This window comes from Engraulis encrasicolus, chromosome 1, assembly GCF_034702125.1.
Source record: "Engraulis encrasicolus isolate BLACKSEA-1 chromosome 1, IST_EnEncr_1.0, whole genome shotgun sequence".
NCBI lineage: Eukaryota > Metazoa > Chordata > Actinopteri > Clupeiformes > Engraulidae > Engraulis > Engraulis encrasicolus.
In genome coordinates this window covers 33,974,291-33,986,423 of record NC_085857.1, presented here as the reverse complement: position 1 = coordinate 33,986,423, position 12,133 = coordinate 33,974,291, and the positions used below count along the sequence as shown (strand labels likewise).

The 12,133-nt window shown below is 44.5% G+C and overlaps 1 long non-coding RNA gene across 3 annotated transcripts; it reads left to right on the top strand.

Annotated features, from left to right (window-relative positions):
* Nucleotides 1-3,735: 3,735 nt before the first annotated feature.
* Nucleotides 3,736-9,208, top strand: LOC134463208 (uncharacterized). 3 transcript variants are annotated; one of them, XR_010037721.1, is made up of 6 exons: nucleotides 3,736-3,780; nucleotides 4,577-4,703; nucleotides 4,815-4,903; nucleotides 5,173-5,289; nucleotides 6,180-6,268; nucleotides 9,126-9,208. It is a non-coding gene; the product is annotated as an uncharacterized LOC134463208 (long non-coding RNA). The 3 variants fall into 3 exon arrangements; XR_010037702.1 differs by having other exon boundaries at nucleotides 3,737-3,780; nucleotides 4,564-4,703; XR_010037691.1 differs by lacking the exon at nucleotides 3,736-3,780 and having other exon boundaries at nucleotides 4,432-4,703.
* The last annotated feature ends 2,925 nt before the right edge of the window (nucleotides 9,209-12,133 follow it).

The following is a 12,133-nucleotide window of genomic DNA, read 5'->3' as shown; positions in this document are numbered from 1 at the left end:
AAGAGGGGCATTTGGCGCTTCCGAAGCAGGGGGGTGGCATAGCGTAGGACGCCCTCGATTTCCACTCTCGTTGTCCTTGCTTCCAGCAGAGCCACGGCTTCTTGGTCTTCCTTAGACCGAGTGACGACTTTGTCGCTACGAAATGGCAGCACGTCCATCTGCCATAGCTTCTGGACGTTAGCCATCAGCTCCGTGGTCTGTGGGGACACTGTGGTGAAGAGGCACTGCTGCTCTGGTAGGGTTTGCTGGACTATCCTCGTGGGGCCCTGCAGGGTCCATCCAAGCCGGGTGTGGATGGCCGCAGGAGGGCCCAATCTCACTGGCTGAATGGGTGTGAGTAGGTGAGGGTGGTCAGCACCTATGAGTATGAGGGGCTTAACCCGGCCAAACTGCTCAAGAGGGAGACCTACCAGGTGCTTGTACTTCTTCTGGAGGGATGTGACTGGGTAGGAGCGCTCAGCGAGATTCAGGTGTGGCGATGTGAAGGCGTGTGTGATCTTGAAGCTCCTCTTACGCTGACCAGCTGGAGATAGGTGGAAGGAAACACAGGTTCCCCTGAGTACCTGGACGTCCTGTCTTATGGTGCGAAGACTGAGTTCTTCGCTAGTGCCCTCTATCCCTAGCTGACTGGCGGCCTCTGGCAGGAGCATTGTGCGCTCCGATCCGTCGTCTAACACGGCATATGTCACCAGATTCCGGTCACGATAGCAAAGGACCACTTTGATAACCTTCAACAGGACTCTCGAGGACTCTGATGGGCGGTCAAGGTAGAGAACATCTGTGGTTGAGCTGTCTGCGCTGCTCCCATCCTTGGGAGGCTTGTCAATGTCTCTCTTGTTGACCTCGTGGAGGACCTTTAAGTGCTTGCCTTGAAACACCTCACAGAGTTTCTTCAAGTCACACTGAGCAGCCTGGTGGTTCCTTGCACAGCGCCAGCATCGCCTATTTGCTTTGATCCACGCAGTCACTTGTTCCTTTGTGAGCTTTTGAATGGCTTGGCACCTATTCAGGAAATGCTCAGGGCTCTCACAGTATGGGCAATACGGCTTAGCTTTTCCCTTCTTCTGTGCCGACGCAGGCGGCCTAAGGGGATCAGTACTGGGGGATCCCTCAGCTCCATGTAACACTGACATACTTGATCGAATCTTCTTCTTCTCAACCTTGGAGCTAGACTGCCCTTGGTATCTGATCTCCGGCTGGACCTCAGTGTCTTGGCACCACGACTCGTATCTTAGCCACTCTGCTAGATCGATCAAAGAGTATGTGGCCTCTGGTTTCCGTAGCATGGCACGGCGAAAGTCAGCTCTCATTTCTGTTGGGAGCTTCGTGAGTAGACGAGCAACGTGTGTGCCGCACATGAGCTCTACTTCTCCTTCAGGTCCCAGGGTCTGGAGCATGCCAACGAGGGACTGGACTTGTAGAGCAAACTTCTCGAAAGCTGAAATGTCTCCACGCCTTACCTCCGGTGCCTCCATGACAGTGGCTATTATCTTGAGAACCACATGGCGGGGTTGGCCAAACTTCTCATCCAATGCTGCCATGGTGTCTGAGTATGGAGTAGGCGAATTTAGGTAAGAATCCGCTATGAGACAAGCCTCTTCAAGTTTCAAGTGGTCGATGAGGACTTGATATTTAAAGAGCTCTGTGCCGTCCTCAGGTAGCAGATTCTCCAGGCTTATCTTAAGCCTTGCATACTCCACTGGATCTCTACTCTTGAAGATGGGAATCTTCGGCTTGGGTCCCCTATACACTTTCTCCCCAAACACAGGTGGTGTGCTGAGCACCCGGGTGTGGAGACTGGCCTGTACGGGGGCTAGGCAAGTGACTGGACTGTTGGCCAGGTGCATATCGGGCTCTAAAGTTTGAGGGACTGAAGACTGGGGAATGGGTAGGCATTCCCATGGCTGGCGATGGCGGAGCAGCTACGGGCCTTCTAGGCCGCCTAGGCCCAGAGAGGTAGCCTGCTCGCGGGGTGGAAGGCAAGCTAGCCGCTGGGGCTGCTCTTGAGGCAGCACTCTGCTTCAGTAGCTGTAGCTCACTCATCATTCTGTCTATCGCTGAGACCATTTGACCTTGATCGTAGCCCTCTGGCTGTGATGGCGGCCATGATGGAGGAGGCAGCCAGTCACTGTGATCCTCCTCTTCTCTGTCTGTGGCACGTGGTGCTGGAGGTGGAGGAGGGGGTAGGTCTGACCACTCATCCTGTTGATGCTCAGCTTGAGCATTACTGAGGGTTGTCACTCTCTCTGTAAGCGACTTCACATCTCTAAAGACATCTTTAAGCTCAGCCATACTGTCTAGTATATGCTTATGGGATAGATGAAGTTTCATGTTCTCAATGCGAATCTCCTGTAGTTCAGCTTTGCATGCATTGACAGAGTCACTGCTCTCATCATACTCAGGGCTGGATGGACGGGGCATCCTATGCTGTTCACGCCGCCTCTCGTGTCCTATGGCATGCAAGTGGGGATGTCCGTCCTCTTGTTCGTCGAGGACTGAATCCCACCGGACTTGGCGCCTGGGATATGAGGTGTTAGGGCGTGCGGGGGGTGTCATCTTGACTGCTCCCTCCATGTTGGGTGTCCACTCCCTCCCCTGTGAGTGCATCTGCATTGCTGTCGCTCCACTGAGATGTTGCCTATAGCTGGCTGCATCGAGCTCATAATCTTCAAGGTAGACAGGGAGACGGGTCTGCCGCCTAGGACGAACTACTTCACTGCTTTCTTGCATTTTGATCCCAAATCAACACAGTATCCGGCTCGAATGGACCAAAATGTTGATGAGGATCATTAAAAGGACTGTATTGTGCTGGTTCTGAATTGTTGGGATGCTGTGTTGTGTGGGGGGCGTCGGTTAGAACACCATGAAGCAGTTAGAAGCAGTTGTCTCCCTTTAGTTTGTTTATTAAACTTGACAGATGAATTACATGGGCATGAGCCTCAGTTGTGTGTGGTCTGCAAATACAGAATAAGGCTAATCAAACACACTGAATTAACTAACAAAATATACACTGACTGCACTGACTGAAACAATACTCCTATTAGCATCACTACTGATCATTACTTCGAATATCTAACATAGCTCAATTAGCATGACTTGCAAATTTCCTATACAAATGACTACAATGCTAGTTCTCCGCTTAGCATGCTAATCGCGATTAGCACGCTAATCGCGATTAGCACCCCAATCTAACAATACTGTCACATCAACTCTACATCAACATACACACTCTGAAACGAACTACTAACTCACTATTCTGACACAACAACACTTACTTGGTGGAAAGGCACGCACACAAACTTCTCACATGCAATCATCTTGAAGTAATAACTCAACTGGAGCAGCAGAGCTGAGTATGTGCTCCCTGCTCCAAGTAGAACTTAACTGAACTGCACGTGAAGGGGGCGGGACTAGGCATCAATGTCAGAGTCTTTCCCAGACAGCAATTAGATTTGGGCCGGGTCCGTTTTCAAGTCAGCAGATCCGCATAGCAGTCACAGTCATTTTGCCAATCAGCGGCAGCTCCGATCCGGACCAGTAGTTTGACAGTCAGTTTTGAAGGCTCCTGGCGGATGCGGGCCAGATAAGCAATCCGGACGCGCCATAATAAAATAATTCAGTCCGATTTGAAGGCGCGTGGAGGGTGCAGGCCACATATCGCAATCCGGACGCGCCAAAACTGAAATTTTTCCCCAACTGTCACTTTCCCGGAACCCTCACAGAAAGACCGTTCTTCGCGTCTCGTCCAACACTGCACTGTCGTGACTTGATCATTCAATGGTAAGTAATTATTTAACTTAATACTATGGTAGGAGTAAAATACACTCACTCGCCGTAGCCACTTTCTCTTTCAGCGTTTTAGTCTAGTGAGTTAATTATCTCCTCTGTTGTGTCGTGAAATGGCTTGGCCGAGCACTGAATCATAACACCGCAGCATCGCGCTAACTTGCTGCTGTCTTTGTGGCTGGCGGGCTGTGGCATCATCAAGCTTTTGATGAACCCACTCAAAATGTGTCTTGATCGGGCTATATGAGTCAATTTTAGCGGCATTAGCAGTAATGGTGATAATCTTTTATGAAGCTAACATCCCAAACATAGCCTACCCTATCAACACGGGACAGAAACAAAGGTAGTTTCTAGTCGACTAGCACTACTAGTTCTGTAACTAGGACCGCTGTGATTTGTATAACATTCGCCAAAAAAGCTAGGTATAGGTGCGAGTGTGATGTACATGATGTGTTCGATTATTTTCAATCAATTTCTGATGGCTTAATAATCATCACCATGTTGTGCCGCCGACAGCAAACATTCTGTGTTGTGCTATTAGCTCATGAGCTGAATTCATTTGACATCACGCAGTTTGTAACTCCTTGATTGTTGTAGCCTATTTACACACGTCCTAAATGGTCGTATTGTTAGTTTAATAACTGCATTGTGATATAGGCTATAACATGGATTAGGCTTCATCAAAATACTGTGAATTAAAGCTCATGCATGCATGTTGTATGCAAAACGTTCAAACTTTTTTTGTCTTTCTTTTCCTCTTTGCTTTGGGTTGGGTAGAATTGTACGGTAGGTTCAGCCATTCCTTGATCGACCTGACACCAACATTAGGCCTACTCGATGTGTATGAAGCAAGCTGCCTCTGCATCAAGTGAGAGAAGAAGCCGCCACTGAAAAGCTTTTTGGACTGTCATTTGAAGGTATGAGCCGAGAGTTGTAAACATGGATGCCAATTGTACTAGGCCTATATATTTTCACAGTGAAATCCCAATAACTATTATTCATAATTATTTATTATTTTTCTGCTACAGGACACAAATGAAAGGGCAGGAATTCTGCTCTGCGGCGTTGGCCTCACTATTTATTCAAGAAGCCCTCGGACACCACCAGAATGTATGAAGTAAGTTGTTTTTATGTTATGCATTAAAGCCCATGCATGCTGGCACGCGCGCACCCCCCCAAACCCCGCCCCGCCTCCTCTCTCACTCACACACACACACACACTTGTTGTACAGCACTCAATAAGAGCTTGCCTGATGCTGTTGTTTGGTGGCCTGAATGTGCATAGAATACCTACTGTCTACTTGAATAGGTTTATTGTATGTTCTATGTATTTCTATGACAAACTTTCAAACTTTTTGTGTTTCTTTTTCTTTTTGCTTTGGGTAGAATTATAAACAGTAGGCACAGTCATTCCTTGATCGACCTGGCATCAACATCGCTCGATGTGTATGAAGCTGCAAGTGAGAGAAGAAGCCGCCACTGAACACCTTTTTGGACTGTCATGTGAGTGTATGAGCTGACAATTTAACTTCTTTAACTGTTGATCCTGCTGAGCCCTATGTAAGTGGCATGATAATGTCTCATTTACACTACTGTATGTCAAGCTGGTCTCAGGCTAACAAGACTACCATGAAATCTTTTGGACTGACGTCCGTCTCAATTCCACCATTGTGTTGTGCCATACTGGACAAGTATTACTTGCTCAGTTTTGACAACCTAATTCTATATTCTGCTGTGCGACTTGTGCACAAAATTATTCACAATTCTGCTCCACCACCTCTGAAAACTTTTATCCATCCTTGCTCTGAACAAATTAGCAGAACAACTAGATCTACCACCAGAGGAAATAGTTGCCTCCCAAGCCGGGTAACATCATAAATTTGCACAATCTGTGTTTGCAGAGCAACTAAATAATGGAATGCCCTTCCCACCCACATAAAAGGCATTACAAACTTTTATTCATTCAAACTTGGAGTGAAGAAATGGCTTTCATGTACCCAGTCTGGTCACCACTAATAGTTTTGCACATACCTGTTTTGACACTGAGCATATGGTAGTTTTTGCATATGACATATTTTAGTGTGTGTGTGTGTGTGTGTGTGTGTGTGTGTGTGTGTGTGTGTGTGTGTGTGTGTGTGTGTGTGTGTGTGTGTGTGTGTTATATGTTTTCTTACCTGCCCAGGGAATGCAGATGGAAATTAGCTTTTAGCTATAATGTGGTGCAGGTCATCTTTTTTTTTTTACTATGTAACTAATGTACTTTGCACATGGTCCCTGATGAAATAAACCAATAAACTAAACTAATTGTAAACATGGATGCCAATTGTACTAAGCATTTTCAGTGAAATCCCATTAACTATTATTCACAATTATTTATTCTTTTTCTGCTTAAGGACTCAAATGAAAGGACAGGACTTCTACTCTGCTGGGTCGGCCTCACTACATATTCAAGAAGCCCTCGGACGTCATCAGAATGTATTAAGTAAGTTGTTTTTATGTTATGCATTAAAGCCCATGCATGCTGGTGCGCACACTCTCTCACTCTCACTTACTCTCACACACACACACACACACACACACACACACACACACACACACACACACACACACACACTCTCTCTCACTCATGCGCAGATTGCACACACATGCACCTACACACACACACACACACACACACTCACTGTATGTTCTGTGTACGGGGTCATGTTCCCACAGCCCATTGGTCCCACAGCTTATTCCTGCTGCTCCATGTTCCCACATTTTAAAGAAATTATTCAAATATACAGTGCACAGCAATAATGAGTATACCCTTGTTGAAAAGTAACATTTTGAACACACAAGTTATTCCCAAAACGCTCATAGAGTAAGTGTAATACAACATCTTTTGAGCTTACATAAGAAAATTAAGGCCAATTGTATAACTTGAATGACATATTTGCCCATTTTTGTGAAATTATGCTGGTGCAAAAGTGAGTACATCCCCATCATAGTGTCTGAGAAGGGGCCGTGTTGGCCTGAATTGTCTCGAAATTTAAAGGGATTAAAAGGGAGGTCATTGTTGTGCGTTTAATCCTTGCCTTGCATTTAACTTTTACATTTTGAGTCTGCACCTGGCTATAATTGATGTGTGTGAGATTCGAATGAAATCCTATAGGGAGTATCATGATCTGTTTCAGTAGTTACAGTATATGTTGACAAGCATATTTCTTTTGGTGAAATTCAGCTTCCTACTGTTGATGGCACCCACACAGCCCCAAGCCATGCCACTCCCACTACCACACTAGACTTTCAGCATGAGGCACTTTCCTTTGTACACACCGCTTTTTACCACCACACATGTTTGACACCATCTAAAGCCAATTTGTTTATCTTGATGTCATTAGATCAGAGGACATGGTTCCAGTAACCCATATCCTTAGTTTGTTTGACTCTGATGAGACCATGATAAACAAATTTGCATTTGATGCTGTCAAGCATGTGTGCCATTGACTGAAATGTTAAATACATCATTGCCGTGATTAAGGCGAATACATTTCTAACCAAATATTAAACATTGACATGTTATTTAGAAAGTCGAGAATTTTAACTGATTTGATATGACAATATGACCCGTTTCTTTTTTACTGAAGAGAATGGTGATTTCATCACAATCTTCTAATTTTGTGAGTTACTTAATTCATGGTTTCTTGAAGCCAAAAATATGCAAGAATAAACAAATTATTGGCATAGCTTAAAATGTGTAGGGCTGTCCCGACTATTCGACGTAATCGATTACGTCGATTGCGTAAATAAGTCGGCGTGTTCAACATACCGTCGTTTACGTGATTTGCGCAAAAAAAGTGACTTGCGCGAGCCGCGAGGTAGACGTGCTAAACAGAAGCGACGAAAATGGCAGAGGCTGAAAGCCTAGGGTGTCAGTGTCAGACGAAGATGAAGGTGCAGTGGCAGTGCACCACTAATCAGCCCAATGAAAAAAAGTGATTTGTGCGAGCCGCGAGGTAGCCTACGTGCTGAAAACAGAAGTGGAGAAAATGACAGGGGCTGCACGTCCGAGAGTGTCAGTGTCAAACAAAGATGAAGGTAACAGTGGCACCACTTATCAGCCCAATAAACGGACAAAGACATGTAAAGTGTGGCGATATTTTAAAGACAAGGCAGAAGACCTGGTTGTGCTTCTGTAGGAGACTATATTTATTGAGGAAGTGAAAGTTTTTCCGATCGAGACGCGCGGTATATTTCACACAGCTTTATACTGTCGCTATGCTGGCGGCGTGCATAGCAACGACAGGGAGATAAAGCAATGATTCGTTCAACACCTTTAGGGTGACAGTGGCCGGGGTGTTTGTAGAAGAGCTTGTATACAAAGTTAAAAAGTAAATGAAGACAACAGAAGTGTGCATATTCCGGCCAACAGCGAGAGATGTGGAGAAGTGAGAGGAATGCACGCCTGATTCAGAAAAGTCTCTTCCCTTCTCCTCCACGGACGGTGCACGAAGTTCACCTCGCACTATTCAATATTGTTTGTTGCGACTGCAGGTCTAAATAAATAGTAATATTATTCTAATAATATAATAAGTCATAATTATGTCGTGCTGCAATTACTAACTGCGTCTATAGGCCCTATTAGCGACAGAAAGGGGATAGGGACCAGTTTTGGTGCGTCGACAGAATGACATGGACAGAGTAGCCTCGTTCTTTCCTTGCAGGCTACTCATAATCTCTGGTAGCCTTTACCCTAGATGTGTATAGAAGACTTCTATACACATCTATGGCCTTTACCCTAACCTATAGTGGCCCATATTTGTTTCCACTTTCCTAATACTGTATAACTTGGGCCTCTTTATACATCAGTAAATGTAGGCTAATAAGCTTACTTGATTTGAACTGAAACAAATAGATATTATATTAGGCCTGTATGTATTAGGCCTATAGTTTTTTTTTTGTTTTTTTTTAAGAAATCATTGTCCTAATAGGCCCTATGTGCACTCTGCTTTATTTGTCTGTTATTTTTCAGGTCAAAATTAAGTGGCATATCACAGTTTTTCCCTTCCAAAAAAAATAATCGCGACTATTCGAAAAAAATAGTTGATAGAATAATCGGGAGGAAAATAATCTTTAGGGACAGCCCTAAAAATGTGGGTCGTGAATCTATAATCTATGAAAGTGTAACATTATTGATGGAATTTTGGAAATAAACATTTTCATGATATTCAATTTTTTTTGGCCAGCACCTGTATGTGTCAGTTCATTCACAATCGTATGTAATTTGTGCCTGCACATACATCTGCATTAAGTCTAACGTTTCCCTTCTGCTTTGTGTGCTTTTTAATATCTTACAGTGTGAAGAGGCAACAAGGGAGAGATGAACGCTATCAAAAATGTGGAGATGGATCTGGTAGCCGACCGCTTTGGCACACACCCAACAAGAAACAAAACAATAAAGAATACTAAAATGCATAATTTGTAAGCAGCTCATTTTTTAAAAACATTGTTTGCTCTTGCTTGAAGGTGCACTGTGTAAAATTGTGGCCAGAGTAGGTATTGCATCTATGGTGCTCATTGAAACTGCTGTCTACTGCTAATTTAGATTTTTGCATGAATACCAAAGTGTAGTGAGTTTTGCAGCTAAAAATGTCTATTTCTGGAAATTCAAAATAGCGGACCATGGAGAAGATCCCTCTTTTCATGTATGAAAAATGCAAATTTCCCAGTCATGTTGAATACTTTGGTGGTGGTAAATATCTGTTAAAAAGTTAACATTTGTGAATGGGCATAATGAATTCTGGAAATGAACAACTAAAAATATTCCACGGTCCACCTTTAAATACAAATCCGGATCAGGCCCAGATAAGATCCGGATATGGGCCAGATGAGCCCCAACTGTGTATTACGGATCAGGCCCAGATCATGGTCAGATGCGTATTACGGACCTGGGCCAGATCTGGCCCAGGTCGGCCACAAATTCCAAACATGTGGATTGGACCTGGGCCAGATCCATTCCGGATCCATAATCCGGACCTGTTCCAGCTCAGCGCCATTGTAAAATAAGAAACCGGGCCAGACCAGGATTGCGGACCTGGCCCAAGTGCCTGCCAACATCTGTCACAGATCTGGGCCAGACCCATTTTGCTGTCTGGGTTATTACAATTTCATTTTAAATTATTTTAATTTGATTTATTTTTATTCTACTCTATTTCTATCTTATCAGATATACAATTGATGGTAATATGTTACTTGAATTTGAACTTGTGACTGTGTCGTCCAGCACATTTGACTTACGACCGACTATCGTGCAAAACGTATTTCCCTGCTGGACCTCATACTAGGCTACATAATTAATCCAAAGCTTCGTCGTGGAAATTGTAAGCTATACTTGGCATTGTCTATGCTCATTTTGTAACATTTTGCCTGAAGAAGATCTATGATCGAAACGTTGCTCCAAATAAATTTAAGTCTTTTTGCAGATCCTTTCCCGCTCCCACATTTTTAAAATTTTGCCATGAATTCAGATATCTGTTGTCTGTGCCTTTTCCATTTCCACTTTTCTACATTTTCATTCTAACTGTGCATCTGTCGGCATGGCCGTAACTACCATTGAGGACACATTCAGTCTGTATATGCCAGTCTGTATATGCCATTCATTCTCAAGGCAGTGATTAATGAATACAAACTTAACCGTTTGACTGAAGTGTTCGATGCATTCTAAATGTACAGTATGCAGAATTTGATCTCGCTGTTTGAAAATGTCTGGTAACGGCCCTGTCTGACGGCTTACCAAATAACATCTCACGATACCTTTACTTCTGCCTCTTGGTTGTTTAAAGGGACACTGTGCAGGAAATGGTCAAAAAAGGTACTGCAACTATGCTGCTCATTGAAACTGGGCTGCCCATTGCCAAATTTGATCTTTACATGAAAGTTTACTAAGTAATAAACAAATGTTTTTAGTATGGTCCAAGTAGAGTCATTTTTGCAGCTAAAAATGGCTATTTTGGGAAATTCAAAATGGCGGACGATGGAGAAGATCCCCCTTTTCATGTATGAAAAGTGCAATTCTTCCAGTCATAATGAATACTTAGAATTTGATTGTGGTGGTAAGTAGTCATGAAAAAGGTAACATTAGTAAATGGGCAGCATGAATTCTGGAAATAAACAACTAAAAATCTCACACAGTGTCCCTTGAAGAGTGAACAAGTCAGTCAATCTTATTGTAAAATCTATTTAGCCTTATAACCAATTGGTTTACAACATTGACTTTGAAATGCATCTCTGTTTATGGCACGGCAAAGTGGTTAGAGGTTCTTCTTCATATTGATCCCATTTTGTGGTGTTTCTTTCTGTCTTTTCCTCGGCCTCGTCTTAGTCCTCAAGGGTTAGGCTTAATTAGTCCTCCTGCTTTTGGATAGATAACACACGCCTTCCTTCTACCTTCAGGCAAAAGGAGGTTCGCTGCCCTATTATACACACACACACACACACACACACACACACACTCACACGCACGCAAGCACCCACGCAAGCATGCACGCACGCACACACACACAACGATGTATATCTTGGGATGCACACACACACACGCACACACACACGCACACACACACACACACACACACACACACACACACACACAAACACACACACACACACACACACACACACACACACACACACACACACACACACACACGCACAGCGCCATATCTCGACGATGAGGTTTTATCAGATGTTTTGCCTTGCAGATACGCCTGGGGCATGTAATCATGGACTCGTCCTTTCCCCTCTCTTCTCCGTTCGTCTTCCCCTCCCTCCTCTCCTCCTCCTCCTCCTCTCATTTCTTCTCTTTCCCCCCCTCACCTCACCTCTCCTCAACACTTTGGATTGGTAATCTGTCATATAGGGCATTTTCCCGGTGGGCCAACATTTCTTAGGATCCGATGCTGCTATGGTTTGTTTGTTTTCCTTTCCCCTTCAAGAACCACCCGTCATTTAGATGGGACAGACCATTGGTCAATTTCGTAATATTGACAATGGACTCATCCAATCGTAATATCGTAGAACAACAGGGGGGGACTATATGAGGGGCTGGATTACACCAAATGGCCCCGGGCCGCTATTTGGTCCCAGTCCAGCCCTGAACACTTCTGCCCCCTTCTCTTCTCTTCTCCTTCTCCCATCAGTTCTGCCCATCTCCTCCCCCTAGCCATATCTCTGTCCCTCTCCTCAACTCTCTATCTCTCTTTCCCTCCCTTCTCCAGCCTTCTCCCGGTGTTCTCCTCTCAATCGCTCATCCCCACTGTGCCCATCTCCTCTCCTCCTCTCTTACCCACAAGTCCTTCCCTCTCCTCCT